This window comes from Puma concolor, chromosome E3 (assembly GCF_028749965.1).
Source record: "Puma concolor isolate L17-30 chromosome E3, mPumCon1.1.hap2, whole genome shotgun sequence".
NCBI classification, from domain to species: domain Eukaryota; kingdom Metazoa; phylum Chordata; class Mammalia; order Carnivora; family Felidae; genus Puma; species Puma concolor.
The window spans coordinates 33,104,687-33,119,639 of NC_141682.1; the positions used below are offsets into that span (position 1 = coordinate 33,104,687).

Here is a 14,953-nt window from a genome sequence, read left to right on the forward strand (position 1 = left end):
CGTGTGGACGCGTGTGTGCCCACCTCTGCACACGCCTGTGCCCGTGGCCCCTGTGCAACCGTGTTTATGTTCTGAACGCGTCTGTGTGCATCCGTGTGCGTGTGCACGTAAGGTTTCCTCTGCGGCTGCATCTGTCCCCCTGCGTGTGTCTCTGCATGTCAGTAGATAGCCTCACGCTTGCCTGTTGTTCATGCTTCCATGGCGTGTCCTGTGTGCCTGGCTCCCAGGAGCTCCCGCGTATGACCTCGGTTAGCCACCTCAACGACCCTTTGAGGTCGGGGCTCTTATCCCGATGTTTGGACGAGGGGAGCGAGGCCCAGAGAGGTCGAGTGACTTCCAGAGGTGGGGTCCCCGGGCTGCCCATGTCCACACAGACGGGCACCCCCCTGGAAATGTGTCCACCCGTGTTCCATCCCAGCGATCCCCAGGGACCGGGGCGTGTGGTCAGGCACACATGTGGACGGGTGTGGGGGTCACGTACATGTGTGGGCCCTGCACGTGTGCTGGGCCCTGAGTGGGGGCTCCAAGAGGGGCCCGTGGGCGCTGGCTTGGCCGCCCTTGCTCTCTGAGAGCAAATCTCAGGGCAAGGCAGCCCCGGGCCACCCCCAGGCCCTCCACCCCCCACCAGGCCCAGAGCCCGCCTTTGTCTCCTCTCTTGGGGCCCCGCTGCCACTGCCGTGGGATCCCATGGAATTCTAGGCATTTGCCTTTGGAGGCCGGGTGAGGGCTGAGGGCACGCGGCCCGGTCACTTGTGGGGGCTGGAGTCTGTCCTCCGAGGGCACAGGACGGTGATGTTTGCAGAGCCAAAGCAGGGTCTGGGTGACAGCTCGCTGGGGCCTGGAGCCCGGCTGGTCGCAGCCTCCACCTGGCACTGCGCGGCCTCCTCCGCGAGGGCCCCGCCAAGGGACCCCACGTGCCAGGCCACAGGGCCAGAGAGGGAGGTGTCACAAGAGGCTCTGGGTCACAGGGTCAGGGGCAGCTGACACTGCACCTGTAGTGGGTCGATGGTGACACCCCCCCCCAAAAGATATGACCCCCCGGGACCTGTCGCTGTGACCTTATTTGGAAACAGGGTCTCTGCAGGGGCCCAGGCCAAGGAGCCCCCGGGGACCCTGGAACCTGGGAGAGGCCAGCGTCCATCCCCAAGGCCTCCCAAAGGCCTGCTGTCACCTCGATTTCAAACTTCTGTCCTCCGGACTGTGAGTGAAAGAGGAAGTCTCTGTTGTTTCGAGGCACGGGGCCTGTGGCAGTCTGTTACAGCCCCCCGGGAACCTGCTCAGCCACCCACAGCCGCCTCCGCGTGGGTGCCCCTCGCCCGCTGCAGCCTGGTTATTTATTTTCTGCAGATCTGCTCCTAGTCTCTTTCACCACGTTAAGCCTCAGTTTCCACAAGTGTAAAACCAGGGACGGTAATAACGAAACTGCTCAGACATTGCCCAGCTGAGCCGGATCCGTCGAGGGCAGCACGGATCTCAGGGGACTGCTGCTCACAGGCTCTACCTGTCGCCCACTCATCAGAGGCAATGGGAAATTGTAATTTGATGGGGAGGGTGTACGTTACAGATGAACGTATCTTGGAACGATTTGGCCATCACAAACCATGGGCAACATCGGCCTGGAGGATAGTATGACTGGCCGCCCACCCCACTTACCAGCTTCGTTCATTCACGCCACACCTACTTCCTGAGCATCTATGTGCCTTGTGTCTGCACCGTGGACCCTGAGGCAGTCAAGCCCGCGGGCTATCCCTCAGGGCATTCAGTCTTGTTGGGGAGGCAAGTGAACAGGGACAGCGACAGCACAAGATGGGGAGGAGGGTGGGGGACGGGAAGGAGAGCTAAGTCAGGAAAGGCCTTCTGGAGTCAGGGGAGGCCCGAGGCCAGAGCAGAGGACAAATAGGCCAGGAGTAGGCAGGGGAAGGCATTCTAGGCAGCGAGCCCAGCAGGTGCAAAGGCCCAGGGGCAGGAGCGTGTGGAAAAATAGTGACTCCTCAGTATTCCAAGCAGCCAGGAGGTGGGTGGTGGTGAGCGATGAGGCCCAAGAGGTCTCCCCTAGAAGCCTGGCCTGTGAGGGTCTGGGCTTGTCCTGGGGGCCTTAAGGATCACTGAAGCAATTCCGGTTCAAGGCCAAGGCCAGACTTCCTATGTCTCTTCCTGAGTTCCTCCTCTGCCAGTACCCCCCAGCTTTATGGTCCAGACCTGATTCTCATGCCAATGCTTTTCCATCCGGAGGGACCAACGGTGGGAGGGAAAGTGGGGAGCCGGGGTTCCCAACACAGACAGGTTTCGGACACCCCAAAGACTAGGGCTCTGGTAACGTCTGGCACATAAGGAAGGTCAGTGTCTGCAGGTGCTGGGAAGGGCCCAGGAAGACGCTATGCACACACACACACACACACACACACATGCACACACACACCCCTGATGACTGATTCCAAACCTTGCACCACAGACCCCCCAGGCCCAGAATACTCAGAGATGTGCGCAAAGCCAACACTTTGGGGGCACCTCCCACACGTTGGGCTCTGGGTGCTCAACCACGGTGCCACACTGTCCCTGGTGAATCCCTCCCAGCCCAGCTGCAGCCACTGGATGAGTCCCTTCCCTGAAAAGCTGGCATGGGGTTCCGAGGAGGAAGGAAGCGCACCAGGCTGCACTGGGCCGGCTGCTGGAAGCAGAGGCTCCAGCCGCTCAGCTGCCTCCCTTACCCCCTTACCCCCCTCTGCAGCCCAAAGGGAAAGACAGCCTCCTCCTCCTGAGAACCTCCCCCTGCAAAAGCCACGTGCACCTTAAATCCCCATCTCGGGCGCTGTTTCTAGGGGACCTAGCCTAGATGAGATCATGTCTCATTTCCCCAGCCTAGAATCTTCCCACATGGTCTCCGTCCTTCCAGGAAGAGTCTCATTTCCGTGGCTCAGCCTTCGATACCATTCCTCCTCTGTCCCCAGCTGACCCCCACCCCCACCCCCTGGCTTCTGAGGTCCTGGGCTAGCCCACCGCTCAGTAAGAAGGGGCAGGACCAGCTTCTTGGGACCCTCTCCAAAGAGATGTGAGTTCCAGAGCCCCCCCCCCCCACCGGGTGCATCACAAGCATTTGTTGGCTGGACATTCTACAAAGTGTTTTCTTGGAGCTTTAGAAAACCCAGCTCCCAGGATTCTGAGCTGGAGGAGAAAGGACCAATGGCACAGACATTCTTTTCACACGGACGTGGAAAATCTGGGGCGGCTCTGAGGGTAGCAGGTTCTTTGGGGCCACAGCAACCTCAGGGCTGGCTGGGCCTGGATGATTAATCGTTGTTAGGCAGAGTAACCTGCTTGAGAAACGGGCCGGGGCCGGTCTTTGTTTGGCTGTTGATTCATCACGAAAGAATGAGAGGTATTTTCCCCTCCCTCCACATCTCCTTCAAAGAACAACCGGGTCTCTGTGTTCTGAAGGGCTGTGTTTGCCTTGGGCTAGAGTCAGCAGGCCTTGGTACCTTCGTACAAAGCCTAGTACCTGAGTCAGGACTCATCCAGCTGCAAATAATGGAATCCCACTGAAATTAGCTTGTGTTTTGTGTCACTGGCAAGTTGGGAGTGCAACAGCTTCAGGCATGGCTGAATCCAGGGGCTCAGGCAGAGTCGCCAGGGATCTGTCTCCCTTTCTTGGCCCTGCTTTCCTTCATTCGCTCGTGGGCCTTCTCCACGTGCTGGCGGGGATGCTGCCTCACAGCCCCAGGCTTTTAGCTCACTGGCCTCGTTGAGATGTCCCCTTCAAAACTTCTAGTCAGAGTCTGGAGGTTGAGTCTCATTGGCTCAGCTTGGGTCACGTGCCCATTACTGAAGGCATCGCCATGGCCAGCCTTGGTCACGTGCACAACTCAGCCCTGGGAGCCTGGGGCGGGGCTAGGAAGAAGGGGAGTTTGGGCAGCAATGATGAGACGTGCTGTCTATACCCAGAATCATAGGTGGTGGAGACTGGCTGTCTGCAAGAGACTTGTAGGGGGTTTTCTAGGGAGGCAGGCAGGGAGGGTCAGATCCCAATGTCATCAGCCTCAGAAAAGTAAAGTCATGAGATCTTTCTCAGAAGTATTATGGAATAAATTCATACCATTTACCGGGAGCAAATCCTAAATTCTGGAGCTTTCCTCGGTAGGCTCAGTCTCCAGAACTTTTAAGGAAGTGGCTGAGAACTTAGGATCTCGGGGAGTCGACCCCTAGGGAGGAATCCTGGCTCTGCCACTGACTAGCTGTGTGACCTTGGGGCAGTCACTCAACCTCTCTGTGCCTCCACTCCCTCACCTGAAAAATGGAACCCTTACATTTCCTATCTCATGGGACCTTCGTGAGGATTAAATGAAGCTCGGCGAGGTTGGGTGTCTTGCCCGGATCTCGGGGTAGGGTTAGCACCAACTTGGTTAACCCCAGTTCTGGGCTCTTTCTGTCCCCAGTGCTGAGCCACAGCAAGAGATCGTTGACTGTTGGATGAATGGAGAAAAATTAATGGAGGGCAGATTTCCCTCTTCCTTTTTTTCTTTCTTTATTTTCAAATATTTATTTATGTTGAGAGGAAGAGAGAGAGGCAGAGAGAGAGGGGGAGAGAGAGAGAGAGAGAGAGAGAGAGAGAGAGAGAATCCCAAGCAGGCTCCGTGCTGTCAGCGCAGAGCCTGATGTGGGGCTCGAACTCACGAATCGTGAGATCATGACCTGAGCCGAAATCATGAGCTGAACGCTTAACCCACTGAGCCACCCAGGCACCCCCAGGCTTCCCTCTTTGTGCCCTGAGCTCCCTCACTGGGTTCCCTCGGCACTCAACACAGCGTGGGCGGGGGGGGGGGGGGGGGGTTGGCTCAGGCTCCCCCAGAAACAAGGATTTGGGTGGACGTCATCCCCGGGCACGGCCTCATCTCATCAGACGACGCCTGCCTTCCCAGAGTCTCATCCACTGCTTTGCTTCCACTCTCCAAGCCTCTCGCGTGTTCCTCTTCCGGCAAATTCTGACCTGGGGCCACGTGGGAAGAACGTCCCGGGAAACCGAGTTTCCAGCTGACATGAGTGGACAAGGCACACTTGTCCTGTCTCCTCACGACTTCCAGTCCAGAGCCGGGCAGCTGGGTAGCCCGGCTCTCCCTCACAGGACCGCGCCTCTGCACGGAGGCCGCCTTACGCGCTGGCCTCAGGCAGGACTCCAAGAGGGTGACTGTGGAAACCCCCCAAGGCCTAGCCCCAAAATCTGGAGGGTCACTTCTACTGCCTTGTGTTAGTCAAAGCCAGTCACGAGGCCAGCCCAGATCTGAGGGGTGAGGAAGCAGATTCCTTCTCTCGATGGGAAGAATTACAAAGTGCCGTGGCTGTTTTTCAATCACGAGACACCCAACTGCCATTGTTGGAAGTCTGTTTCGATAAAATGTATTTGTGTACGATGACAGTGAATGTAAATGGAGCCCGCGGGGGATGTGCAGTGCGCAATGTGTGCAACTGTGAGGACGACACTGCTGTTTTCACACACCTCGCCGTGGTAAGCAGCTGTTTTGTTTTTTTAAATTTTTTGCAAATGTCTATTTTTGAGAGAGAGAGAGAGAGAGAGAGAGAGACCTGGGGAAGGGCAGAGAGAGAGGGAAACATAGAATCTGAAGCAGGCTCCAGGCTCTGACTGTCAGCACAGAGTCTGACGCGGGGCTGGAACCCACGAACCGTGAGATCTTGACCTGAGCCAAAGTCGGACGCTCGACCGACTGAGCCACCCAGGCGCCCTAGCAGTTGTTATTTTTGAATGCCCGGTGTCCAGCATTCCTTTTGGGGTGTGGTAGCTAGCCATCCATCCCTACCTGATTTTAGTGGGGCTGACACTCTCAGACTCCAGGTATGGGCGTGTGATCAGGAATCCTACCATAGGGCTTGGTCACAGGATGGGCACATGATCCACGCTGGACCAGTGAGATTGGGTCATGGGGCTTTTGCTCAAACTGTTGGGAAAAAGGTGTTCTCTTTCCACCCTTTTGGATTGCTTGGCCGATTGGAAGCCTGGAACTGCTGGGGACCATCTTTGCACTCAGAAGAGAAGGGACTGCCTGAGAATGAGACAGGCACAGAGGAGAGCAGAGCCAAAAGATAGAGGGGGAGAGAGATTTCTGATGACAGCATTTGAACTCCTGGATCCAGCCATGCCTGAAGCCCTTACCGTGGGTTTTCCATTTATGTAAGTCGATAAATTGCCTTCGATGTAAGTTTCCACCCCTTGCAACCGAAAGACATCTTAATGACACAATGCGATACAGCTATTTGGGTCACAATCAGGATTAAATGAGCTAAGGATATGTATAGAATACGTGGCTCATAGGGGGCCCGTTAAAGGTAAGCTGTCAGGAATTTCTCTTCCGCCGCTCACCCCCCCCCCACCCCCGCCCTCCAGTGAATATAGTTCCAAGTTAAAATCTTCTAAACGTATTATAAAACAGTTTATGACAGGCATGGATGGGCCTGGCTGGTCGTAGTAGAATAAACACGCAACACCAAACTTTGACATTAACGCCTGTACCCTTGACACCCTGTATTCTTGACACCGCAGAAGAGCGGTGGCTTGGAATAACCCTGGGAAATGGTGCCGAAACAACCTCAAGAGACACCCTCTGTGTTTGCTCTGCGAGAGGAGGGAAGCGGGGCAGCGTGGAGAGATGGAAATCTGTAAAGACAGTCTTCTCCATCTGCACAGAATTAAAAAGCAGTTCACAAGTGTGAGGTCTAGAAGTGCTGCTCTCGTGACGGCCACCTCCTCCCTCCCTCCCTCCGTCCCTCCCTCCTCCTCCTCCTCCTCCTTGGCTGCCCTGAGTTTATCCTGGGACTGAGCTTAGATGTGGGGCCGGGTGGAGGGTGTCCTGGGATTTCTCCCCACCCGGCGAGCCAGGGGGAGGCCGCAGGCGGCTCGGGGTCTGCGTGTTTGGAAAAGCATCCCAGCCGATTATTTACTCTGCGTCTGTCTACTGCCGGCCCACGGTGGCCACACCGGGCCCTCCAGATGCTTCCAGCTGGCCGTGCCGCCTGGCCCACCGTGGGGCCTCGCCTGCCTTCCCCACTCAGGCTGCTGGCGTGGGTTGCCAAGGCGACTCCCCCTGTCCCCCCAACCTAGTCCCCCACCGCTTAGAACTTTCTGTACCCCTCCCCGCCCGCCCACCACCAACCGCTTTGAACTGGCAGGTCAAGGACCAGAGCAAGCCCACAGATGCGTTCTGTTTTGTCCTGTTTTCTTTTGTGTTGTGTTGTTTAATCTGAGCTGGCAGTTAAGACTCAGGAGGCTTCCTGGGGAACTCTGGATTCTGGTCTGTCTTGAACAGATCGGAAGGTCCTGCAATATGGGGTCTGCCTTGCCCCCAGCGGCGAAAATTGGCCCCCGTTAGGCAGCATTTGGGCCCTTATCTGAGTTTCGGTGACCCCCGGACCTGGGTGCAAGTTAATTATTAGGGAGGGGATCCCTGGAAGCTTCGAGGCGGGGGTGGGGAGGAGAGGATGCGGGGAGACCGGGCATCAGTGGGCAGGCGCTGCTGCGGGCCCGCTGGGCACCTCTGGGAGACGATACGGAACACGCCTCAGAGTCCTGCTGCCCGATGGGCACGGATGGGGAGCCACCATCATGTACACACTGTTGACGTACCTGACGGTCAGCTGCAGGGGGGTGTGGGCAGGGCCACCCCAGCGCCCGCTGCACCCTTTAGATGGGGCCTTGTTCGGCCCTTTGCTGCAGTCCCCCCCACCCTCCGTGGGGTCTGTCTCCCCAGCAGGGGGCCGTGGATTCCTTCCCTGAGTCCTCATTCGCGTATGGCTGATTTTCATACCGAAAACAAACATCCCTCTCTGTTCACATCCCCTTCAAGGGTGGGAAAGAGGACTATAGGCCAAGGATGCTCTGTGGCTAGCTCCCATTCAGGTTCCATGATTTTCTAGAAGGACTCACAGAACTCAGGAAAGTGCCGTTGTTGCTCTGACAAAGGGTACAGAGGAACAGCCCGATGAAGAGGGAGGTAGGGTCCGGCAGGGTCCCGATCACAGGGTCCTCAGTCCCTGTGGACTTGGGGTACATCACATGTTTGTGTTCACCAGCCCGGAAGCCCCTTGAACCCGTCATCTAGGGGTTCGTCTTGAGATTTCATGATTCCATAGGCAAGATGGGCCACTGGGGAGTGAACCCAGTCTCTGGCCCCTCTCCCCTCCTGGGACCTTCCCATCTTGATCTCAGTCACTTGGCTGGTTTTTCTGGTGACCAGCCCCCATCCTGAAACTGTCTAGGCTCCCTGCCTGGAGTCATGTCATTAACACACGAAAGACCTTCTATCCCTCAGGAAATCCCAAGGGTTCTAGGGGCTCTGCGTAGGAACCCAGGACAAAGACCAAATACATACTTTTTAAAAAATGTTTTATGTATTTTCGGGAGGGGACACAGAGAGAGAGGGACGGAAGATCCGAAGCAGACTGTGTGCTGACAGCACAGAGCCCGACGTGGGGCTCGAACTCACCAACCGAGAGGCAATGACCTGAGCTGAAGTCAGACTCTCAACTGACTGAGTCACCTAGGGTCCCCCCCCCGCCCCCCGCGGCCAACACACCAGATACATACGTTTTAAGATGCCCTTCCTGCTTCTACTGTTTTCCCAGCCTCCTTCAGCTTAAAGATGTTTCATCCTTACTGGAGAGGATCACCTGGGGCCCTGGGCCCTGGAACAACTTTCTTTCCTTTTTTTTACTTTTTTATTTTTTTTAACGTTATTTTTGAAGGAGAGAGAGACAGAGCATGAGTGGGGGAGAGGCAGAGAGAGAGGGAGACCCAGAATCCGAAGCCGGCTCCAGGCTCTGAGCCATCAGCACAGAGCCCGAGGCAGGGCTCGAGCTCACGAATTATGAGATCATGACCTGGGCCGAAGTCGGACGCCCAGCCGACTGTCCCTGTGGGACACCTTTCTAAACCTGAACCTCAGCTGCCTCTCTGCACGTGGGGATCCCCATGGGAGTGGATGAGATGAGCAGGGACATGTGTGAATGGCCTGGCGGGGGGCCAAGGGGCCACACAGAACAGCGGTGACCTCCATTACTGTTCCCATCTTAGAGATGAGGAAACTGAGGTGAAGGTGGCTTTGCCCAGCGACACCTGGCTCGTGGCAGGGCGAGGCTGGCTCTCTGAGTCCCCATCCCTTGTTCCAGGATGTTCTTTCTGTTCAGCCGCATGTTTCTAGTTCCACCAGCCTGACCTGCCCCGGGGGGCACTGTGCGCATGCCACACCTTGCATATCTCAACTCTGCCCCCCGCCCCACCCCCACCAGACAATGCCCTTCCCACTCTTCTCCCAATGAACCCTGGCTTCACTCGGAGCTGCTTCCTCCTGGAAGCCTCCCCTGACTGCCCTTTCCCTGGAAGCCTTCCCTGACTGCCCTTTCCCTCTGGGGCCTCTCCCAGGAGCCCAGTCTGAATCATCAGGGGCCCTACCCTCCCGGAGTTGGCACTGTGCGGAATCACTGATGCCTCCACAGTGAGGCAGGTCTAAACAGGCAGAAGAACAGAGTCTGACACCTCAAACCCAGCTGTGAAGGAATTACCCGGATAATTCGGGGAATGCAGCCCCAGGGACCTGGCTTCTGGCTGCCTTGACTGTCTCCCCACCCGCCCCAGGTGATACAGGAGCTCTGGTCCCTCTGCCCCGGTGAGTGTCCTTCCTTCTCTCCCGCCACGGGGATCAGACGTGGAAACATAAACCAGAGTCAAGAACCCGACTGGCTGGCCCTCTCGTGGGAAGAGGGCGCCTTCTGGTTGCGCCCCACGTGGGACAGCTTTTGCAGGGAACACGTGCCCCTGTGCCTCTCCGGGGAACAGGACTCTGGGGTGAAGGGGAGGGGACCCGCAGCCGTCAGGAGCCACAGGGGAGGCTACGACTGTGCCCAATCACCTCCGACCTAACCAGGTGGAATTTATTCCCAGAGAGGGCTGATTCACCCCTCACATGTCATTTCAGCCCCTCCTGGCCTCCCTGCCCTTCCCAGGGACTCAGACAAACAGAGGAGTGGGGAAGGGGGGTAAGGCAGTCAGTGGCCGGTTGTGAGCTGGGGCAGGGGAGCCGAGAGACCCTCTTTCTCTCTGCCAGGGCCCTTTGGGGGCTCAGGGTCCAGGCCTTTCCTGCTCCGTCCTTGGATATCTTTCTGTGCAGATTCCCCGTACATGGACGTGTCCTGCCTGCTGGATAGGCTCCACCGACCGCTGGCCACATGCAGTTTGCTCTGGCCACAGGTGGCCCCCCAAGAGGTCGGCCAGTCGTTCCTGTGGAGGCCGCCTGGGAGACGACTAAGGCCTCTCCTTCCTCACTCTCTGCCCGCCTTCCAGAAAACCGGCCTGGCTTGGACTTGAGCACCAACCCCCCACCCCCACCCCAGGCTGACCCGGCTGTGGCCCCACTGCCAACAAAGAGGAGACACTGGAGCCCAAGACCGCCACGGCTTGAGGAAGCCACGGCGTCACGGTCCTGGGGAACCACCTGGAGAGGCCCGCTGGTAACTCTGGGCCCAGCCAGCCTTGTTTGTGCAAGATCCACTCCTCCAGTTTCGGTGGCGTGGGCGGTGAGGCTGTGTTTCCAGTCTTCCCCACGGGGCGTGTGGCCACACCGGGCACCTACATGCAGATGAACCTCTTAGCCAGGCTGGGTGGCAAGGTGGTCATGTCAGATCCCCCAGGGGAGGAGGGAGAGGGAGCGGGAGATGGGGGTGCTCACGCTCCTCTGTCCTGCCTACAGAACAGCGGCCAAAAAGGCTTGGGGGAACATGCTCTAATTAGCTGCTGCTTTAATGGCTATTTCCAGGCGGTGGTGGGTGGGAGAGTTTTTATAGGCATGTCCTCTGGAGGTAGGGTTGCTAGATTTAGCAACTAAAACCAGAGAATGTCCGGCTAAATTGGAAGGTCAGATAAACAACAGATAATTTTTAATGTAAATATAGCCCATGAAACATTTGGGACATAATTCTGCAAAAAAAAAATATTCATTGTTAATCCAACATTCAAATTTAACTGACTATCCTCTGTTTTTTTTTTCTGGTAACCATATCTGGGAGGTAGGGTAACCCACAGATTTTGAGGCTCCTACCCCTTGGCTTTTCCTTCCCGCTGCCTTATATTCAGTTGTGCGTATTGGGGGAGAGGGGCTCAAAGTATTTCAATCTGTATTGACATTGGTGATGTATGTCTTGCTGTGTCAACTTTGCTCACATACAAACTGGCCTCCAATTCACGTCCTCCCAGCTCCACCCAAGAGTGAGACCCCGGCCACAGGAGCCAGCTGTTCCTCCTTCTGGGACATCATGGGCCACTTCAAATGGTCGTACGGGTTGTACACAGTCCAACGCCATATTTGAAAATACGTCCCTCGGCAATTGTGCAGTGCACGACCTGCACAACCTGCACAACCCCATATAGCAACCCAGTTTGTATGTCTAGATTTTGACCACCAGGAGCTTGCTTTCTCTCATTTACTCCTCAAATTAGGCCGCCCAAGGGACACCGTCCCATTATCCCTAACTCTCTCCAACCAAGGACAACTCGGGCAATCTGGGAAGGCACTGTAGCAGTGTTTAAAAACAGTCGAGTGCCCAGGCTGTGCACAGAAGGGCTTTTGATTCTCAGCGCCGACCTGACATCTGCTGGAGGGGCACTCCCTTCCCGCTGCCCGGAGCGCGCAAAGAGCGGGATTAAAGATTTCCTGCCCGCCTGCCCTCCCTCCACATCCTTTCCCGCTCCTGGGCCTGGCCAACCCCCCAACCTAGGCATAATTTTAGAAACTTAATAGATGCTGTGCCGCACATTCTTGGCCTGGAGCCTGTGGGGGCAGTTCCTAAAAGAATACAGACATTTCTTTCTTAGGCCATGCCAATAGAGATCCTCTGTTTTCCCTGGGGACAGGTTTCTGAGGGGCCATTGTACACGGACAGGCCCCTCACACACTTGCTCCTTTGTGGGGTCCCCCACCACCCCATCCCACCCGGGCTGGATTATTTTGCAGGGCTTGTGCCAGCTTCTCTTCGCCTTTCCTGCGGCCCCCAAAGCTCCCAGGAGCAGTGGGGACGGGGGAGGGGATATGGATTCCAGGGCCCCAAGTGGCGATGGCTATGAAGATCCCTTCGCGCGTCGCTGAGGTCATTTGGTGTCTTGAAACTAAGTGACGGATCAGGGCCTCTGGGCCTGGGCAGGATTTTAGGATCCGGAGCTTGGACGACAGTGAAGGCTTTTGTTTCCTCCCCGAGCCGGGAAAGCCTTACGTGGTCTTTTCAGATTTCAAGGAATTGCCTCGTTCCTGGAACGGGCGTTCTCCAGGCTTCTGGAGCTCAAGGGAGCAGCGGGCAGGACGAGGCACAGCCGGAGGCTAGTGTCCTGTGACTGATGTCACTTGTGTGCCAGCCTCTGGCTGCAAGCTTCTCCCTTTGTCTTGTCTTCCCTCAACCGTAGCAGATGGGCGACCTCTGATACACCCATTTTACAGATAAGGAAGCTGAGGCTCCAGGAGATAAAGTGCCCGTGGTCACGTGGCGAGAGAGCGGCATAGCCAACACCGAAGCCCGAATCCTCAACCGTGAGCGTGCCCCCACCTACCCAAGTCTTTTGTCGCTTGTTTAAAGAAGAGCGTCGCTGAGATACCGTTCATGTGCCATGCAATTCCCCCGTTCAAGTGCACAGTGCCCTCCGTGGCTTTCAGTATCTCGAGCTGTGCAGCTCTCAGCGGTCAGTAGAGCCAGGTTGAGAATGCTCTCGTCATCTCGAAAAGCACCCCTTCCCCCTTCTCTGTCACCTCCAGTCCCCCTGCCCCCTCCCCTCCCCTGCCTTCTGTCCCTATGGATCTGCCCCTCCCGGACACCGCATGTAAATGGAATCAGACAAAATGCGGCCCGTTGTGTGTCCGGCTTCTTTCACGGAACATCGTCCGCATCGGGGCGTGTGTCAAGCTTTATTCCTTTTACGGCCGAGTAATGTCCCTAATGTGGACGGACCGCATAGTCATGGGTTTGTCCGTGGATGGACCCTTGAGTTGTTTCCACCTTTCGGTTACTGTTAATAGTGCTGCCATGAACGTTCCGGGCAGGTTTTCAGTTCTCTGGGGAGTCCCCGTTCCTAAGAAAGCTGTTCTGGTGCCTGCCGCTGTGCCTTTCTCTTGCCGGGACTTCCCTCCCTGGGCTTCCCCCCTGCCCAGTCAGGTCTGACCTGTGCCTCCGGCCCCAGCGCACATCCCTTTTCTCACAGTGGTCACTCTCTGTTCTTCTCAGCTTCCGTCAGAGGCAGGGAGGTTGCTCGGCCCTTGCGTCCTTTGCCCCGTTACCCTCTTGCTGTGTGATGTCGGGCTGCTCACTCAGCCTCTCTGGACCCCAGTGCCTTTATCTGTGAAATGGGGACCTAAGCCTGACCCCGTGGGGCTGCCGTGGGGGAGGAGACGGTAAGAGCTCTGTGTGCTGGGAGCCTGGAGCGTTGAAGACGTGCCCTCTCCAGCCGGGGGTTCTTACCCGGCCCAAGTTCCAGCCCCAAGCAGGCCTTGGTTGTTGTCCTAAACCACCCTCGGCCTGCCTTCAAGGAGCAGTGCGAGAGTGCAGGTTTTCAACCGCGTGCAAGTTTACCGCCGAGACACATTTAGCAATGGGCCTCTTCCGTTGTCACAGCGGGGCGGGGGCTGCTCCTGGCATCTGGCGGATGGAGGCCAGGCTGGCTGCCAAGCGTCCTTCAGGGCACAGGACGGCCCCCAACGGAGAAATATCCACCCAGCTCCACCTGCTAACAGCGCCTGATCGAACGATAGTATCGTCACTCCTTTTTCGTGTGCGCATTTATTTCTCGATCAAAATGCTTTTCGTTGACGCAGACGGACGCAGAACATTGCGTCCGTTTCAGGTTCTAGCCTGTGGAGGCGATACTTGTATATGTTGTGAAATGATCCCCACGATAATTGCTACTGTGTAATTACTGTCACGCCACAGTCACAGAAACTTTTTCTTTTCTTTTGATGAATGCTCCGGATCTGCTCTCTTAGCAGTTGTCAAATACACACCTCGATAGTATTACTTAAACAGTTTTCTTTAATGTTTATTTATTTTTGAGAGACAGAGAGAGAGCACGAGTGGGGATGGAGCAGAGAGAGAGTGGGAGACACAGAATCCGAAGCAGGCTCCAGGCTCCGAGCCATCAGCACAGAGCCCGACGCGGGGCTCGAACTCACGGACCGCGAGATCATGCCCTGAGCCGAAGTCGGACGCTTAACATGACATTCTCGTGACTCATTCATTTTACAACTAGATGTTTGTACCTCTTGATCGTTTTCATCCATTCGGCCTCCTACCCGGCCCGCGGCCAGCCACCGCCAAGCTGTTCTCCATTATCTGTGCGTTTTGTTTGGTTTTATTTGTTTGTCCTGTCTTTCTCTGTCTGACTTACGTCACTTCGTGTGATGCCTTCAAGGTCCATCTGCGCTGTCGGAAATGGCCAGATTTCCTTCTGGGTAATGGCCGAGCAGTATTACTCTGTATCTATTCACTGCGTATTCTCTACCCATATATCCATCCGTGGACACTGAGGCTGTTTCCGTATCTTGGCTGTTGCGAATAACGCTGCAGTGGGCATGAGAGTGCAGATATCTTCCCAAAGTAGTGTTTGTGTTTTCTTTGGGTCAATATCCAAGAACGGAATTGCAGGATTGGATGGCAGGTCTGGTTTTAATATTTTGAGGAAACCTCCACACCGTTTTCCATGGTGGCTGTGCCGGTGTGCGTTCCCCCCAGCAGGGCACGAGGGTCCCCTTTCCTCCACGTCCTGGCCAACACCTGCTGGCTCTTGTCTTTTTGATTCTAGCCACTCTGACAGGTGTGAAGTGGTATCTCCTGGTGGTTTTGATTTGCATTTCCCTGGTGATGGGTGGTGATGAGCCTCTTTTCGTGGGCCCGTTGCCCACCTGTCTGTTTTCTTTGGGAAAAA

General features: G+C 56.3%; 1 long non-coding RNA gene across 2 annotated transcripts in view; it reads left to right on the plus strand.

Annotated features, from left to right (window-relative positions):
• Positions 1-14,953, plus strand: part of LOC147573118 (uncharacterized) — a 66,436-nt gene that overhangs the window by 44,938 nt on the left and 6,545 nt on the right. The window lies entirely within an intron of this gene.